At 49.5% G+C, this 6,742-nt stretch overlaps 1 non-coding gene across 1 annotated transcript; it reads right to left on the bottom strand.

Annotated features, from left to right (window-relative positions):
* Nucleotides 1-4,817: 4,817 nt before the first annotated feature.
* Nucleotides 4,818-4,889, bottom strand: TRNAF-GAA (transfer RNA phenylalanine (anticodon GAA)). Its single transcript has one exon. It is a non-coding gene; the product is annotated as a tRNA-Phe (tRNA).
* Between the last annotated feature and the right edge of the window lie 1,853 nt (nt 4,890-6,742).

Genomic DNA, 6,742 nt, shown 5'->3' with positions numbered 1-6,742 from the left:
TTAATGAGAATTTAGCTCACTTATTCCTTCTGTCTACAAATCTTGGATAGAACATGTTGCCATATTCAGTTCTGTTGTGGGTAAATTTGGGGTTTTGATAATGTTCATTAACCTCAATCCCCTGTCCCTACTCTACAAACATTTGTTGATGGGCTGTGTGGGGTCATCTATGAGGTGGGTGATGGAAAGACCATCCCAGATTTTCTTCTGATTCAGTCTCATCCACTGTAGCACCCAGCAGGTGCTTGATAAGTATCTGTGCAGTGAATAAACACAGAGAGACTCAGTACCAAAAGTGGAAAGTGACCAGACAATCTCAGCCAGGGGAAGGGCGTGATAATGACAGCTGGCAATGTCAGCCTGACTTCTTTCGAGACACAGCCTCCAGCCACCAAGGGAACAAGGAGCTATAAAATGGAAATTGAGGGAAACAGGCTTCAGAGCAGCTGTCAGGAAGCACCCCTCCCCTAGCTCGGCTGAGACAGGGATGACCTCACTGCAACTTTGTCTGGGCTGACACAGCTGGGTCTGTCCTGCTGGCTTGCTGGAGACCACCAGGGCACTCACGCAGGCCTCTGGCCATCCTCCCCTCTTGTGGGAAACATGGAGTTTTATGCTAGCACCGGTTCCATAGTGGGCTTTCCGAAAGGGGTGTTAGGGGCTACATCCTGGGGAACCTTCTCACACAGACTGGAGAAGCTGGGCCAGCATACCTGTGAAGAATCCAGCAGGTGAAGCCAAAGAGCACCTGTCACGGGCCTTTGATGCCGTCCTTCTTCCTGTAACACCCCCTCCCCATGGGCCTACGTAGTTCTTTTATTTATTTGGCTGCACCAGGTCTTCGTTGTGGCACTCGAGGTCTTTCATCTTTCTTGTGGCATGTAGGATGGGGTGCCCTGGCCAGGGACTGAACCCGGGTCCCCTGCACCAGGAGCATGGCGTCCTAGTTCCTGGACTACCAGGGACGTCTTAGCCTGGCTAATTCTTACTTATCTTTTGCACCTCAGGACAGAGCACACAGTCTTAGGGAAGACTTCCAGTTCCCTCAGACTGGGTCACATGCCCTATCATAGATTCTGTAAGACTTTCTCTCTATAGCACTTAGCACAGTTGTGATTTTACCTGTACTAGAGTCATTACTTGTATGAGGTCAGCTTCACCCACTAGATTGAGCCCATCCCTGCTCACTGCTGTATCCGCAGCACCTAGCCCAGCACCCAGCACAGAGTAGGTACTCAGTAAGCATCTCTTGAATGAATGAAAGAGTGAAAGAATGAATCTTAATCAAACTCCTTAAAACAAACAGTCCATGTATGGGAAGTTTAGCCTCCTCAAAACACAGCACTATTTTTGCACCTGGAAAAAAGAGGATGGAATTTCAGACCCTAACCACTCTCGTTCAGGATCATGATTTGCCTACTGTAAGTGGAGTGACCTCTGATGATTCCCACTGACTTTGGGGGACATCCCACCCACCCGCTCCACATCCTTCCTCTTCATTGCTTCTGCCCTCTCCTGTCAATCTGTCACCAAGGCTGCTCTCTTCACCTCCCACCTCAGTGATTCTCAGCCCTGGCTGTAGCTAACCAACCACATATCTGTAAACATACAGATGCCTGAGTTTCTCATTCAAGGACAGTAAGCAGTCTCCTCACTGATCTCTCAGGGTTCCAGGCTTGGGGTCCCCAAACCATTCCCCAAACCATGAAGCAGCTGCCAGAGACATCTTTCTAGAATGCAAGCCTAATCATGCCACACTCCTGGGTGTAACTTCCCCCTGCCTCCCACTGCCTTCAGGACAAACCTCAAATTCTCGGAGAGCCGTCCAAGGCCCCGTTTCCTTCCCTGGGCTCATCTCCTTGTTGGTCCTTGGCCTCCTCGCTCACACTCTGCTCTAACATGGTGGGATCCTAACGGCCTGAACAGCTGGGTCATGTTCTTTCCTTCCTCTGAGTCTCTGCTGCCCTGTCCAAGGTCAAAGAAAAATTTATTCTGACACTTGTTAAATTAATAAGGAAGACTTTATTCAGGACTGTTGCAGTAGGAGAGAGAGCTGGGGTTCAACTCACGATACAACAGACAGCTGGAAATTTATAGACAATAAGCAGAGGAAAGGGATCAATAGATGGAAAATTACTAAGAGGAGACACCAAGGGTAAGGGCTAAACTGGCCTAACCAGATTCTTGCTAAAGTCAGGCTGAGGGCTTAGACATCAAGGGTGAAGGATAAGGAATTTGATCAGATCTCAAGGGTGTGAGGATGACTTAGCGGGATCCTTTGCTAAGATTGAGCTGTGTGGCCCAAAGACAGGTGTGGGGGGAGGGGCAAGGTCATGGCCTAGTCAAGAAGAGGGCTAAGAGGAGCCTGATGAAAGTTTTGTCAAGGAGAGCGCCTTTGTTGCCAGCAACCCTTCACTGTGCTCTGCTCTACCTCTGACAGTACCTGCTTCCCCAGTTTCCACAGAGGTGCCTCTGAGAAGTCTTATCTGACCCTCCTCCATCCTAGGTTAGCACTTATTACATCCAAGTGTATCTACCTGTTTACTAGCCTGCTCCTGAGTTTGACTGTGAGCAACTTGAGGGCAGAGACTGTATTTGAATCCCCAGTGCCTAACACTGTTTGAACCTCAATAAATGTTTGTTGAATGAATACAGCTTGATGAACAGGATCTCATGGATCACTGTTCTGCTCAGAAACAATCACTGACTCTCTTGGCCTGCATCAGTAGTTTTCAGCCTTCAGTGAGCATCAGAATCATCAGGAGGGTTTATTAAGCACAGAGTGTTGGGTCCCCCTCCAGAGTTTCTGATTCAGTAGGTTGGACTGGCATGTCTAACGACAGGTGAAGCTGCTGCTGGGCACTTTGGTAATCACTGACCTATAGGAGTGGAGCTGATATCATCCCCAAGTGAGATTCACACACTCTTTTTAAAATCCAAAGATAAGAGGATGAAATAAGCAAATTTTAGGTGAGGCGTGAAGCAGATATGATCTCATGATCCAGGTGACCTCCTTCTCTGCCTAAAGTGTAAGATTCTCTTTTTCTCTCTCCCTCTCCTTCTCTCTCCTTTGCAGGCTGGAGTGACATCTCAAGGCTTCATTTCCTTGCCCTGGGCTTCATTTGTTGTGGGAGGTGCTGCCTTCCAGCCCCCTCTGCCAGGCCTGGTGCCAGGCTGAGAGCAAGGACTGCAGCCCCACGGGTGGCTGACTGGCACACCAGTGCAGGGGACCCCTCCCTTCTCAGCCCCCATGATTGGCTCCTGCTGCAAATAGATTCAGGGAGCAGAGATAGCCAATAGGGGCCGGGACCAGAGCAGGCTGCCCGCAATGACTCTACCCAGCCTAAAGCGGGTCAAGGTGCAGCTGTTTGCAGGGCACATGGACAGAGCTGGGATGTGCAGGCTGTGGTTTTCATACATGTATATGAGGCCTTTGGGTCGTGGGGCAGAATCAAGTGTGGAAGAGAAAGGGGACTGTTCCAGGAGGCAGGGCTGAGGTCTAGTTTCAGGGCGGATCTCCTTCAAATGCTAAGTCTGAACCTGGCCTTCTAGGCAACAGTGAAAAAATATTCGTCCTGAGAGGAAGTTAGAACACATCTTTTTCTTTTCTTTTTTAATTTGTTGCCGTAATTTCTAACTTCTGATTATTCAGAAGTGCTATGAGGGCCTTCATCTAGACCCTTGCTCAGGCCCTGCAAATGTTTGGGGTGCGCTTGACTGTAGGAGTGACTGGGTGAAGTGAGCTCCCCAGGACTCAGGACTGCTCCTGAGGGTCTGCGCTGTTTCCCCAAGTTCAGCATCAACACCTAGAAGTCACAGGTAGTCCTGCCTTTTTGAGGACTGGCCAGTAACTCTCAAAAACACCTAGAGAGATTTTTCTCCTCCTAGGGGGTGAGGGTGAAAATAGGTTCCACAGTTAAATGACAACAACTTTGTCTGCTCATTGAGATCAAGGAGGAGGCCCGGACCTGGGAGGTTTAGATCTGGTGTTTCCAATCAAGTTGTCAGATGGTCGGCAGGGCTGCAGAATCAGACAAACCTCAATGCTGCCACTTCCCAGATGTGTTTCCTTGGGCAAGCCGCTTCTCTAAACCTCAGCTTTCTTACTTGTTAAATGGAGGTAACTGGAATGCCTGCACACAGAGGGATTACACCAAAGCCTTTAGTACAGGTGGGTGCTCAGTGTTAGCTGCTGTTTCTGATTTCCTGGGTTAGCTCACCCCCCTTTGGTATGGCTTCCTCCCGAGTTGACCCCACATTTGGCAGAGTGCAACAAGTTGAAGAAGTTTATCTTCTGGGTTCCCAGCTTGCCCTTTGGACATCCTTTGTATGTGGGTACCCTTCCAACTCATTTCAGGGCCCATGATGCTCATCTTACAGCTCAGGCTTGTTCTTATCAATGCAGGTTCCTAGGTTCCTGCCTTAGAGATTCTGATTCACTAGGTCAGGGGTTGGCCCAGGTTTCTGCATTTTAATGGGCTCCCCAGACGAGTCTCAGAAAAGAGGCAACTCTTGGAGAAACACCGTGGTTGAGAAAGTAGACAGAAAGCCCAAAGCAAGAGCAACCTCTGGGAGACAGGTTCCTTTTTAATCATAAGCACTTTTCTAAGATCCAAGCTGCCCAAGAACGGAATCAGCTACCCTAAGACATAGTGAGCCCCCATCAAGGAAGATGTGCAAGAAAAGTGAAGTGAAGTTGCTCAGTCATGTCTGACTCTTTGCGACCCCATGGACTGTAGCCCACCAGGCTCCTCTGTCCGTGGGATTCTCCAGGCAAGAATACTGGAGTAGATTGCCATTTCCTTCTCCAGGGGATCTTCCCAACCCAGGGATCGAACCCAGGTCTCCTGCATTTCAGGCAGATGCTTTAACCTCTGAGCCACCAGGGAAGCAGCCCCCATCAAGGAAGATGTGCAAGAAAAAGCAGGATAAATACCTGACAGAAATAGGCAAGGACTCAAACCTTAGCACGGGGGGTTCTGTGACCATGAAAATCGCTGAGATTCCATCTTCTTTTTCAGATCAGGAAGCGCTCTGTTAGTCCTTCATACTGTATCCCTATGCTCCCTTTCCCGGGGCGATCTGGGTTTGAGTCTTCTGCTTGAGAATGGCAGGAATCTGTTTGTGTCCTCAGACAGAAAGCTGGTGAGGAAGATCATTCTAGGCTGCCCACTCAACTGAGACAACAGAGGGAAATCCCATGTAATTTTCTGGGAAGAAGAGCCCTGTCTCAGGCCTCTTGTACCCCCTGACTCCTGCCTCTCCCCCTTCTCCATCCCCACACGTGGTTTAGAAAAGAAGTCAGAAGCCAAGAAGTTTGTGGAGGCAGTTTGAGACTGTGCTCAGGAGGACTTGGAGCTGCTGAGCTGCAGTGACTTGTGCCTAACGCCGCGTGTAATCGCTGCCATGTGTCTCTGTCAAGAATGCGCGTGTACTTCAGCATGGCCCAGGGAAACTCCCCCATCAGGACCCTCTGAGCGGAAGACAGATGGACAAGTTAGGACAGTGATAAATTCTGCTGTCCCTCCGTTTTCAGATGCCCCCAGCAGCAAAGCAGCTAAGCTGGGGACAAGGGGAGAAGTTACCCTTGGCAGCCAGGTTCTGGGGGCCTGGGGCATGTGGTCACTCCCCAAGTACATCCCCTCAAAGTGGGGCCCAGGCAGTCCTTTGAGCAGATGGGTTGACATGTCAGTGGTTAAGGAGCTGAAAGAGGAGTCGGGGAGAACGGGAGGGCAGCAAGTTTCTTTATCTGCTCATCTGACAATTCACCATGAGAGCCCCCACCCCAGCTGTGTCATCTGGGCCTAGACTTGCTCTCCAGGTATCTAAACATGGATAGCTGTCTTCCCACCTGTTTCCCAGAAGCCAGCAGAAAGCATTCCTCCTACCTGAGCTCCGCAGGTGTCCTTGGAGACACAATACCTCTGAGCCAAAGGGGAGTGTTTCCTGCTAGGACAGGACCCCTCCCCCAATTTGAGGGCCCTAAATCTGTCTCTTTAGGCCCTTACATCTTTCCATCTTGAAAAACAGTTTTTAGGAATGATGACCACACATTGGGCACCTACTATGTGCCATAAACATTGCAAAGAGTTCCACGTGCATAGCCTCAGCTATTCCTAAACATAAAACTATTTGCCCCAGAAGCTGCTGTACAGCTCAGGGAGCTCTGCTCAAGGCTCTGTGATGACCTAGAGGGGTGGGATGGGGAAGGAGGGGAGAGGGGGGCTCAAGAGGGAAGGGATATATGCATGTATATATGAGATAATTATGCATATGGAGTATAAGAGATAACTGACAGTGATTGAGTTCAGTTCAGTCGCTTAGTCATGTCTGACTCTCTGCAACCCCATGGACAGCAGCATGCCAGACCTCCCTGTCCATTGCCAACTCCTGGAGTTTACTCAAACTCATGTCCATTGAGTCGGTGATGCCATCCAACCATCTTATCCTCTGTCATCTCCTTCTCCTCCTGCTTTCAACCTTTCCCAGCATCAGGGTCTTTTCAAATGAGTCAGCTCTTCGCATCAGATGGCCAAACTATTGGAGTTTCAGCTTCAGCATCAGTCCACAGTGATTGAAGTGGTCCCAGATCTCACTCTAGTTAAGGTATTAACAGCTTTGGTTAGATTCTGATGGCTCTCTGCATAGAGTGATACATGAAATAATTAGCGGTCTTAACCAAGGATTTTGGGCTTCCTAGGTAGCTCAGTGGTAAAGAATCTGCTTGCCAAGCAGGAGATGC

Source organism: Capricornis sumatraensis, chromosome 9, assembly GCF_032405125.1.
Source record: "Capricornis sumatraensis isolate serow.1 chromosome 9, serow.2, whole genome shotgun sequence".
In the NCBI taxonomy this organism is placed as follows: Eukaryota; Metazoa; Chordata; class Mammalia; order Artiodactyla; family Bovidae; genus Capricornis; species Capricornis sumatraensis.
The sequence above is the reverse complement of the archived record's forward strand: the minus strand, read 5'-3'. Positions and strand labels throughout refer to the sequence as shown.